Source organism: Schistocerca serialis, chromosome 4 (assembly GCF_023864345.2).
Source record: "Schistocerca serialis cubense isolate TAMUIC-IGC-003099 chromosome 4, iqSchSeri2.2, whole genome shotgun sequence".
Classification (NCBI taxonomy): domain Eukaryota; kingdom Metazoa; phylum Arthropoda; class Insecta; order Orthoptera; family Acrididae; genus Schistocerca; species Schistocerca serialis.
The window spans coordinates 386,757,380-386,770,372 of NC_064641.1; the positions used below are offsets into that span (position 1 = coordinate 386,757,380).

Here is a 12,993-nt window from a genome sequence, read left to right on the forward strand (position 1 = left end):
TCGCGTCACTTGCTGTTGTTTCCTTGTACCACGCTTGGGACATAAATCGATATTTTGTGGCGAAATTGTAAAAACTGTAGTGTCCATTTTTGATAAACCGACATTCGTGTGCCGTTTTTCTTAGATCCATTTCTGAAACTAATCAAAGTTGTTTCAGCAAAAGTAGAATTTCTTTTTTTAGCTACAAGCACGTGTTCGACAACAGATGTTTCCTTGCTTTCGAGACTCCCTGCAAGCAGACTGTCATACACTGCAAGATGTTTATACAGTAATTTTCATGAACTTTCAGGAATTGAGATCTGTTAAAGAAAAACATAGCGATTTTAAATTTATTATCTTTTCTATAATCTCAGTTCCAACGTCCTACAAAGTTTTTCATTTCAGTAATTCGTTTTATAACTCAGCTTGCACATGTTTTATTTTATTTTAAGCCGTTTTACCGATATTTACTGGTCATTTTCGAGGTAGTTTTCTTAACGTTAGTCCGACCCCCACACTTTCTCCAGCGGGCGCCCTTGCTTCAGCGTGTACCATAACTGAATAGAAACATTTTTATTCCAACCAAGACACACAGCGCCTACCATCGAAATTTCCACTATTTTCTGCGCGATACAGAGACAAAGATAAATGTGGGTAAGAAACAAAACGACACAGAATACTCCGTAACCAACGTGCCAAGGACTACGGGCACTTGTACAAAATATTCAGAAAATATCGCTGAACAACCTCCGAAATTTTGTCGGCAGAGTTCGGGTTCCCCCTGTGCTGTTATTAGTGGTACAGGAAGGCCTCTTTTCACTCAATCCAATTCTAGTGAGTGTTTTCCACGACCTTAAAATACATCTCTTAGTACGAATGTAAGTAGTGTTTCTCAAAGCTTGATACATAACTCGTTTACAGCTGAAGAAAACCGACATTCAAAATTCTACATTGTGTAGACCCTATTTATAAGGATACAGTATGAAATCGTGACTACTGTTAGCTAAATTGTATTAGCCACCATAAAGTATAAGAAAAATGCTGTTGCAGTAATGTAGCAGCCCAAAGTAAACAGCGTCTCTTAACTTGTCTAGTATACTGAAGATGAAGTTGCATGCTTTCCTAATTTCTTCATTACTTGTTTCTTTTTCCCTTTCTTCTTCTGTTCTCTCCCACATGACTCTACCGTCAGTTGCATTTATAAAATTCAGAGTATCTTTCTTATCAATCAGCTGTAATGCACTATCACCTTATCCAAAGGTCATTTATCTGTCACGTACTTGAGAATCCCCTACGTGAGTTCGTACTTAGAGTGATTTTCCTACTCATTGGTCACAAGAAGGTTTGTTTTGCCTTATGGGTTGTATTTTCGTATAGGTTCGGACCTGAATGCCCTTCAGTCTCTGACCGTGGTTTTACTAATGTTTGCAAAGTATTTCGAAGTCTTGTTTCTACTGTGAAGAGTAACATGTTTTCTTAATGTTGCAGTTGTAATCTTCACAGCCTTCAGTGTTTCGCACAGTTAGAACCAGCTATAATCTACGCAACTTAACAATGTTGCAGGTGCATCCAGTTTTACTGTTGAGTGCAGTAGAGCAGTCCATTTCCGCTCAAATGAAACAAAACATTTCATTGCCTACATGTACTTTAGGTAATGTGGATCCACCACCAAGTCCGCCCCTGGTAGCTGAGTGGTCAGCGCGACAGACTGTCAATCCTAAGGGCCCGGGTTTGATTCCCGGCTGGGTCGGAGATTTTCTCCGCTCAAGGACTGGGTGTTGTGTTGTCCTAATCATCACCATTTCATCCCCATCGACGCGCAAGTCGCCGAAGTGGCGTCAAATAGAAAAGCTTGCACCAGGCGGGCGGTCTACCCGACGGGAGGCCCTCGTCACACGCCATTATTATTATTTACTTCACCAAATTCACTTCCCCTTTGTTTGTTTAGTGGTAAATAGTTGATTACGCTTGATTTATCGGTATTAGCGACGCTGGTGAGGAATCAAAAAATGGTTCAAATGGCTCTGAGCACTATGGGACTTAACATCTGAGGTCATCAGTTCCCTAGAACTTAGAGCTACTTAAACCTAACTAACCTAAGGACATCACACACATCCATGCCCGAGGCACGATTCGAACCTGTGACCGTAGCAGCAGCGCGGTTCCGGACTGAAGCGCCTAGAACCGCTCGGGCACAACGGCTGCCTAAATGTTTCAATTCGTAGAAGTATGTTTGCTAAATTCATGACAATACATGGCTGTAACTGATGGGTAAGATTTTTAATACGGTGTTCTTTCTCTGTTTTGAAATAGACGACGGAATGAACATGCTTGGGTGCGAGAGACGTATAAAGTTGGATGAACGCCATTTTTAAAATAATGTTAGTACTTTACTTTCAGAGTGTCTTTAATCGACCATACTAGATAGACGTACAGCAAGCTCCCAATTATCCGGGTTAATGCGGACACGACGTTGCACGGACAACCTAAAAACATGGATAATCCAAAATATGCATGTTTTTACAGGAAACAACTATTTACTGTGTTTACAAATATGCTACCTATCACATTTGAAATAACACTACATTGCCTACGCTTTAATAGCCGAGAACCGACAAATTATTTACAAAAATACGCTTAAAACACACGGTACTCGTATTTCCTACCACCAGCAGTCATTTCACTTGTGGGGAATAATCGCTCACTTTTTCTGCTTCTGTTTTTCATTCACTTTTTAAGACGATGGTTTACATTTTTCGGAGAGTCAAAAAACTTCGGTATCGTCAAATGAATTTTGTGTTACTCTAATGCCAGTTAGCAGATTTCAGTGCCTTGGGTTGCACGAAAACCTGTTCTTCATTTGCCTCGTCTTCGTACTTTTCCTTTAGCGGAAATACTTTGTTCACTATATCTACGTCATTTAGCTGTCAAATCCCGGTTCATGGGAGAATTTTCGTCATCTGCGTCTTCACATCCACAAATTTGTACTGTGAACGAAGATACTCGTTCTAATTTATAACAGAATACTTCAAACTTGGTTTACTATTTTTTGTTTCGAAAATCCCGAAACTATGTTTGGATAATAAGCAAGCGAGATTTCTGCGCCCAAAAAAACGGGACCTTGTTATGACTGGGTTATAGTCAAACGTTATGTTGGTCGCACGTTAATAAAATGCATTTGCATGGCTCAGAACACAGCAAAGTAGTTTTTACAATATTTTACAACACCAGAGCAGTGAAGTATATGTAGTAAAATGCTGCTTCAATTAAAGTAACGACAGAGAGTGCGATAGGTAATTGTTATTTAATAATATTCAGTACCTTTTCAAACTGAAAGTCTAATTTTTTTTCATCCCTACTAGTTTCGGCTATAAGCAGCATTTCAGACATCAGTTATATACGGTACATAACAAGTTAAATACAACCAATGTTGTGCAGTTAAGAATGTGGTTACTGGCAGCTGAAACCGTTCTTGATGGAAAACTGTAAAACTACAGTGTGAATGGACAACTCGTTGATTGTTAGTGCGTAATAGGTGAAACCGTTCTTGATGGAAAACTGTAAAACTACAGTGTGGATGGACAATTCGTTAATTGTTAGGGCGTAATAGGTGGTCGATGCAATCTCCGACAGTCGTAATGCCTGCTATTGTGGGATACACTGTCAAGTCACATTAATGTTTACAAAGTCAAAAGCCCGAATATCCACATTTTGCAACGCGGAAGGAAGGCGTGGAGGAAGAGAGTGAATGATGTTCTGGAAGGTACAGAGAGGGATGTGGAGCCATGACGACTCCAGTGCCGCTGCCAGCTGCGCAGGGTTTCTCGATTGAGGATCCATGGGGCGAACATCCAGATCAAATCGAGGTGGTACGACAGATCCTCGATCGGGTTTAAACCCGGGGAGTTTGGTGGTCAGGGGAGTACGGTAAACTCACCCTGGTGCTCTTCGCACAACTCATGTATACCAATAGATGTGTTACACGTTGCATTGTCCTGTTGGTAGATGCCATCAGGCCGAGGGGAAAAAAACCGAGCATGTAGGGATTAACATAGTCCCCATGGATAGACTCATACTTCGTTGATCCACTGTGCCTTCGAGAATGACGATATCACCTAGAGAATGCTATGGAAACGTTCCTGAGACCATAACACATCATAACACATGCGGTGTATTTGCTTTCAGACGTTTCACGCCGCACAGGTCAACAACACCCATCTGTCCGATTGAGCAAAAAAAAAAAAAAAAAAAAAAAAAAAAAAAAAAAAAAAAAAAAAAAAACGTGATTCATCTGGACTCGCATTCGGGAGGACGACGGTTCAATCCCGCGTCTGGCCATCATGATTTAGGTTTTCCGTGATTTCCCTAAATCACTCCAGGCAAATGCCGGGATGGTTCCTTTGAAAGGGCACGGCTGATTTCCTTCCTCTTCCTTGCCTAATCCAATGAGACCGATGACCTCGCTGTCTGGTCTTCTTCCCCAAACAACCCAATCCAACCCCCTCATCTGAAAAGGCCACCTGCCGCCAGTCAGTGGACGTCCAGTGGTGGTACTGTCATGCAAATTCCAACGTTCGTCGCCGATAAACAGCAGACAGCATGAGTGCGTGAACCAAGCAACAACGTTCGGTGAACGGTCGTTGAGGAGACACTGTTGGTAGCCCCTTGGTTCATTTGAGCAGTCAGTTGCGTGACAGTAATTGCACGTCTATTCCCCCGTAAGCATTTCCATACCCATCGTTCACCTCTGTCCTCTATGGCCTGTGGTGCACCACAGTTGCCTTGCCTCTGGTTTGGGTAGCACTACTTTGCCACGCACGGTACATTTTAACCACGCAGCACACGAGCAGTTTACAAACTTATCCACTTACACCCTCGGACCGAAAGCCAATGATCATGTCCTTTTGGACGCCAGATAAATCCGCTCCGTATCCACATTACGACAACGACTGCACTGTTTTCCGCGTCCCCCCGACACGCATCATGTTCCTTCCAATACTAGTCCCGCCACTTGCTGCCCGTGAATGGTTCATCTACATACGTACTCCGCAGTCCACCATACAGTGCGTGGCGGAGGGTACCTCGTACCACAACTAGCATCTTCTCTCCCTGTTCCACTCCCAAACAGAACGAGGGAAAAATGACTGCCTATATCCTCTGTACGAGCCATATTCTCTCTCATCTTATCTTTGCGGTCTTTCTGCGAAATATAAGTTGGCGGCAGTAAAATTGTGCTGCAGTCAGCCTCAAATGCTGGTTCTCTACATTTCCTCAGTAGCGATTCACGAAAAGAACGCCCCCTTTCCTCTAGAGACTCCCACCCGAGTTCCTGAAGCATTTCCGTAACACTCGCGTGATGGTGAAACCTACCAGTAACAAATCTAGCAGCCCGCCTCTGAATTGCTTCTATGTCCACCCTCAATCCGACCTGATAGGGATCCAAAACGCTCGAGCAGTACTCAAGAACAGGTCGTATTAGTGTTTTATAAGCGGTCTCCTTTACAGATGAACCTCATCTTCCCAAAATCCTACCAATGAGCCGAAGACGACTATCCGCCTTCCCCACAACTGCCATTAGATGCTTGTCCCACTTCATATCGCTCTGCAATGTTACGCCCAAATATTTAATTGACCTAACTGTGTCAAGCGCTATACTACTAATGGAGTATTCAAACTGTACAGGATTCTTTTTCTTATTCATCTGCATTAATTTACATTTATCTATATTTAGAGTTAGCTGCCATTGTTTACACCAATCACAAATCCTGTCCAAGTCATGTTGTATCCTCCTACAGTCACTCAACGACGATACCTTCCCGTATACCACAGCATCATCAGCAAACAGCCGCACATTGCTATCTACCCTATCCAACAGATCATTTATGTAGATAGAAAACAACAGCGGACCTACTACACTTCCCTGAGGCGCTCCAGATGATACCTTCATCTCCGATGAACACTCACCATCGAGGACAACGTACTGGGTTCTATTACTTAAGAAGTCTTCGAGCCACTCATATACTTGGGAACCAATCCCATATGCTCGTACCTTAGTTAGGGGTTTGCAGTGGGGCACCGAGTCAAACGCTTTCCGGAAGCCAAGGAATATGGCATCCGTCTCATACCCTTCATCCATGGTTCGCAAGCTATCATGTGAAAAAAGGGCGAGTTGAGCTTCGCAGGAGCGACGTCCCCCAAAGCAGCGCTGATGCATGGACAGCAACTTCGTTATATTCGAACTGAGAACATGTTCGAGAATCCCTCAACAAACCGACGCAAAGGATACTGGTCTGCAATTTTGAGGATCCGTCCTTCTACCATTCTTATATACAAGTATCACCTGCGCTTTTTTCCAATCGCTCGGGACTTTACGTTGGGCGAGAGATTCGTCATAAATGGAAGCTAAGTAAGGTGCCAATGCAGTAGAGTACTCTCTGTAAAACCGAATTGAAATCCCATCAGGACCTGGCGCTTTATTTATTTTCAACCCATTCAGCTGCTTCACAACCCCAGGGATGTCTATCACGTTGCACATTGACGTCGAACATAGGCGGTGGTCATATTAATGTGACAGGACCGTGTGTAAACCTCTGAGACGCCACTTTTTTTTGTGAATTACGGACGTAAGTCATCGGTCCGAACACCGCGTGTAGGGGCGACGGCACGCCTTCCCCGCGGCAGCTGCGTCGCGACAGCCCGCGGTGGAGCGAGGTCCCGTTGTCGCGGCAGCGACTGTCCGCCAAGTCGGCGGCGACTGCCTCTCTCTACACTTTGATGAGGACGCTTAAGTGTTCATGCAAATTTGATGCGACACGAGGAGCTGTAGGCATGGCAACCGCCCCTCCCCTCCCCTCCTTTCCCTTCCCCCACCCTTCCCGAGCCGCTTGCCTCTACTGGGACGGCCCCGGCGTCTGCGTCTTCCTCATCACCTTGCGCCTTCGGTAATCGAAGATCCGAGCCCGCAAAGCTGCCGCAGCAAACAAACACGTTCACACCCCACCTCTCTCACACTTTACGCCACGAAGTCACACTCCTTGTTTGGAATCTATCCAAGAAATTATGCTTATCATGTACAAGTGCTGGCGGGTGTGACCCGTGTTCTCCACCATCAGGGCCAGAGTTTCATTGCGAATATGGATTTCAATCTGTATGTTCTCCTTCTGTCCATCACCCTTCCCTAGTGTTTACCGCGGCATACAAGATCCGCTATTTTCATGACCTGACAAACCTATTTTACCATTAACTCAATTTTCCATCTGTTCTTCGCAGAAAACAATAATAATATTGAATTGGAAAAATGCTCTGCAAAATTATATTTATTTGGTCACGAATCGGCTTTCGGTTTCTTAGGCCATCTTCAGAGGACGAAATGGTTCAAATGGCTCTGAGCACTATGGGACTTAACTTCTGAGGTCATCAGTCCCCTAGAACTTAGAACTACTTAAACCTAACTAACATAAGGACAAATGGTTCAAATGGCTCTGAGCACTATGGGACTTAACATCTATGGTCATCAGTCCCCTAGAACTTAGAACTACTTAAACCTAACTAACCTAAGGACATCACACGACACCCAGCCATCACGAGGCAGAGAAAATCCCTGACCCCGCCGGGAATCGAACCCGGGAACCCGGGCGTGGGAAGCGAGAACGCTACCGCACGACCACGAGATGCGGGCATAACATATGGACATCACGTACATCCATGCCCGAGGCAGGATTCGAACCTGCCACCGTAGCGGTCGCGCAGTTCCAGACTGAAGTTCCTATAACTGCTTGGCCACTCCGGCCGGCTTCAGGGGACAACTGAATGTCTCAAACATAGACAAAATGATGTGCGACTTACACCGTCATCTCGCGCTGCTGCTACGCTCGCGGGTTCGAATTCTGCCACGGGCACGGATGTGTGTGATGTCCTTAGGTTAGTTAGGTTTAAGTAGTTCTAAGTTCTAGGGGACTGATGACCTCAGATGTTAAGTCCCATAGCGCTCAGAGCCATTTTTTTTTGCACCGACATCATTTGTGCAGAAGATATGTAGAGTGTTTCCTGCTTCATGTCGCGTACAAGCGAAGGAACGAGATTACTCCACTCAAAAGAAAACCAGTTTCAAAACATAATTTTCGTATCAGAAATTATGTTGCCCTCGTTGACAAAATTAAAGACATGGCAATCCAAATGTTCAAATCTGTGTGAAATCTTATGGGACTTAACTACTAAGGTCATCAGTCCCTAAGCTTACACACTACGTAACTTAAATTATCCTAAGGGCAAACACACGCACCCATGCCCGAGGGAGGACTCGAACCACCGCCGGGACCAGCCGCACAGTCCATGGCTGCAGCGCCCGTAGACTGCTCGGCTAATCCCGCGCGGCCATGCCAATCCCACCCAGCTCTAAACTTGTATCGTTTGAGTACTTGAATAATGATAACTGAAACCAACATCTGTATTGTAATTCAACGTCGTTTATTCAAATCACACTGCCACTATCGAAGCCAAAAAGCGTCATATTCAGCACCAACCGCAATCTGCCATCGACGTTCGAACCTCACTGACAAAGCCCATCGGAGTGTTCAAATGGAAACAGTACAATTTGTTAAGCATGTTACGCAAGCATGCGCTATCGAGTGCAGCAGGGCCAAACTCAACTGGATTCCGTATCTTCGTAGCAGTAACAAGCGTACCAATGGTCGTACATCGATAAATATGCTGGTTCGCAGAGCACAGTAATAGATTTGGCGGAGGTTCGAGTCCTTCCTCGGGCATGGGTGTGTGTGTTTGTCCTTAGGATAATTTAGGTTAAGTAGTGTGTAAGCTTAGGGACTGATGACCTTAGCAGTTAAGTCCCATAAGATTTCACACACATTTGAACGTTTTTGAACAATACTCAGAATAAATACTCCACCCTGTTATTCGCGCCAGGGCGGCCACGTCCCGACTTGTACTTGTTCATTCCATGATTTCGCTCCACAGACTATTTGCACACCTTTCCTGCCGATGCCACAAGTTCACCACGCTTCCCAGCTGATGGGCGCCACCTGTAGGCTTTGGTCCAGTACTGAGCGGTAAGGGTAAGATTCGTTACATCGTAGCAGTATCGGTTTCTGTAGACTGGTGATCCTCTCACAGATTTTCAGGATTCGAAACCACTCTGTAGCAGTCCCAAGTTACTCATATTTTGCTGAAAATAACCGAGGCTCTACAATGGATCACTACCTTTCGAAGCAAAGAATGAAATTATTATAAAACTATTCACAGAGGGTTAGAGGAAAGTATCCAAAACTGAATCCTCATTTTGTTATTTTTTAAAAATAGAAAACAATGAAACATTATTTCTTATAAACATGTTACTCTTAGAAAATATAATTAAAAGGTATTATGGAAAAATGTTTTCAAAAACGTTACTGTTAACAAGTTCGAAAAATATTTGCAAAAGTCGTAGGTTTTTAAAAAATAGTAAAAAAAACTCCAAATAAAATTGGCAAAAAGTATTAAATGGGAGAAAACATAAACAAGTTTCGAAGTAAGTATAATATAACAATCCCAGAAGGTTATAGAGTTCCTCTGGTTTCGTTTGCTGTAGTTGATGTACCTATTTGCTCTCTTTCTGACCGTCTGGTTTTGTAACGTTTGAGAAAAAGACTAACCCATTTTTTCCCAAAAATTTCACTGTTGAAACTCATTACGAGTAAGTCCAAAGAAAGCAGTTTGGACAGAAAGACATTATTAAACTAGCTCTTCTTCAAGAACTTTTTCCAAAATTGTAGGTCTCCCTCTTTTTGTTGTAGATACATTCTCAGATGTACCGTACCTCATGTTGGATAATTTAATAAATGTTGTTTTTGAAACGTTGCACTTTTTTCTGGCCGCCTTCGATTTCCTCTACTTTTTCTGAACATCATAGACAGACACCTACCTTCTTTGATCAGTCTTTACTCACCATCCTCTTGGGATCTGCAGTAGAATTCCAAAAGAAGAAGGGTGTGTGATAACATCGGTAGAGTTTAGAATAAAAAAGTAAGGGGTAGCTTTAAGCACCTGAAGAGGATCCAGTATACGGAACTATAGCCTACATTTTATTAACCAAGTTTGATTCAACATCCAAATGAAATGGCTTTGTCATAAACAATAACTTCAAGCCTTACTGTTCAAGAACACATTTAGGTTGAAGGTCTTACCTGCCAATACCTAGGAGAAATGAGAAAACTTTCAAAACATGTAATGGCGAAATGATAAGTAGCAAGGGCTCTCGCTACAGCGTAGTGGAAGAATAACCCACTACACTGTAATGTAATGGAAATCAATTGATCTGATGCACACGTACCGACAAAAAAATGATTACAATTTCAGAAAAACTTGGATGGTTTATTCCGGAAAGAGAGATTCACAAACTGAGCAAGTCGATAATGGGATGGTGCACATCTGGTCTTTATGCAAGCAGTTACTCAGCTCTGTCTTGATTAATATAGTTGTTGAGTGTTCTTCTGAGGGATATCGTGCCAAATTCGATCCAATTGACGTGTTACATCTGGGCTTCAGCAAGCAGGTTGTTGGAGCCTGCCCATAATGCTACAAAAGTTCTCAATAGGGAAGAGACTGGGGTATCTCGATGGCCAAAGTAGTGTTTGGGAAGCATGAAAGCAAGCAGTATGATAGAAACTCTCGCCATGTGTGGGCGGGCATTATCTTGCTGAAATGTAAGCCCAGGATAGCCTCCCATGAAGGTCAACAGAACGGGACGTAGGATATCGTCGACTTACTGACGTGCTGTACAGGTGCCGCTGATGACAAGCACAGGGGTATTGCTATGAAAAGAAATGGCAACCCAGGACCATCACTACTGGTTGTGTGGCCGTACGGCGGGGGACAGTCAGGTTGGTTCCCAAAGCTCTCTGGGGCGTATCCAGACACGTCTTCGGCCAGGAATTTCATTGAATGGAGTACAATTGTCTTCAGTGATGAGTCCTGGTTCGAACTGATCCCAAATGACCAGCGAAGACGTGTCTGTAGACGCCCTGGACAGCCGTGGGGTACCATCCTAACTGTCGCCCGCCATTAAGTCGACAACCAAGAGTGATGGTCTGTAGTGCCAATTTTTTTCATAGCAGGTCACCTTTGATTCTCATCCACGGCATTCTTACAGAACAGCGGTACGTCGATGATATTATACGCAACGTCTCGTTGCCCTTCATGTTAAGGCGTTCCGTGCTTCAACAAGATAATATCCACACACATACGGTGAGAGTTTCTACTGTGTGTCTTCATGCTTGCCAAACAGCATCTTTGCCAGCAAGGTTGCTCTCCAAATTGAGAGCCTTAGCAGTAGGAGTGGCAGGATGCTCCAACCTGCTCAAGATTTCGAAGATCTAACGCGCCAATAGGACAGAAATTGGGACGATATCCACCACGAGGACAGTCAACAACTCTGTCAATGAATGTCAAGACGCATAACTGCGTGCATAAGGGCCTGAAGTGGACCAACGCGTTATTTAACTGTTCAATTTGTGAAGATCTTGGTCATCAATAAATAATCCAATTCTTCTGAAATGTTAATCATTTATTTGTCAGTACTTGTACATCACATCTACCGAATTGGATCCCATTCTGATAATTCTTTCGTGGTGAGTCGTTCCTTTTTTTCCCTTAGAGTGTATTTGGTCCTACTGGACTTCAGGAGAGTACAGAGTGGAATCTCAAAATACACTACTGGCCATTAAAATTGCTACACCAAAAACAAATGCAGATGATAAACGGGAATTCATTGGACAAATACATTATACTAGAACTGACATGTGATTACATTTGCCCGCAATTTGGGTACATAGACCCTGAGAAATCAGAACCCGGAACAACCACCTCTGGCCATAATAACGGCCTTGATACGCCTGGGCATTGAGTCAAACAGAGTTTGGATGGCGTGTACAGGAACAGCTGCCCATGCAGCTTCAACACGATACCACAGTTAATCAAGAGTAGTGACTGGCGTATTGTGACGAGCCAGTTGCTCGGCCACCATTGACCAGACGTTTTCAATTGGTGAGAGATCTGGAGAATGTGCTGGCCAGGGCAGCAGTCGATCATTTTCTGTATGCAGAAAGGCCCGTATAGGACCTGCAAAATGCGGTCGTGCGTTATCCTGCTGAAATGTAGGGTTTCGCAGGGATCGAATCAAGGGTAGAGCCACGGGTCGTAACACATCTGAATTGTAACGTCCACTGTTCAAAGTGCCGTCAATGCGAACAAGAGGTGACCGAGACGTGTAACCAATGACACTCCATGCCACCACGCCGGGTGATACGCCAGTATGGCGCTGACGAATACACGCTTCCAATGTGCGCTCACTGCAACGTCGCCAAACACGGATGCGACCATCATGGTGCTGTAAGCAGAACCCGGATTCATCCGAAAAAATGACGTTTTGCCAATCGTGCACCCAGGTTCGTCGTTGAGAACACCATCGCAGGCTCTCCTGCCTGTGATGCAGTGTCAAGGGTAACCGCGGCCATGGTCTCCGAGCTGATAGTCCATGCTGCTGCAAACGTCGTCGAACTGTTCGTGCAGATGGTTGTTGTATTGCAAACGTCCCCATCTGTTGACTCAGGGATCGAGACGTGGCTGCACGATCCGTTACAGCCATGCGGATAAGATGCCTGTCATCTCGACTGCTAGAGATACGAGGCCGTTGGGATCCAGCACGGCGTTCCGTATTACCCTCCTGAACCCACCGATTCCATATTCTGCTAACAGTCATTGGATGTCGACCAATGCGAGCAGCAATGTCGCCATACGATAAACCGCAATCGCGATAGGCTACAATCCGACTTTTATGAAAGTCGTGATGGTACGCATTTCTCCTCCTTACACGAGACATGACAACAACGTTTCATCGGGCAACACCGGTCAACTGCTGTTTGTGTACGAGAGCCGCGGTGGTCTAGCGGTTCTGGCGCTACAGTCCGGAACCGCGGGACTGCTACGGTCGCAGGTTCGAATCCTGCCTCGGGCATGGGTGTG

At 44.5% G+C, this 12,993-nt stretch overlaps 1 protein-coding gene across 1 annotated transcript in view; it reads left to right on the forward strand.

The window, feature by feature from the left end:
* LOC126474481 (homeobox protein HMX3-like) overlaps positions 1-12,993 on the forward strand; it is a gene marked incomplete at its 3' end in the record, with an annotated part of 184,828 nt that overhangs the window by 135,207 nt on the left and 36,628 nt on the right. The gene's annotated exons all lie outside the window — the stretch shown is intronic.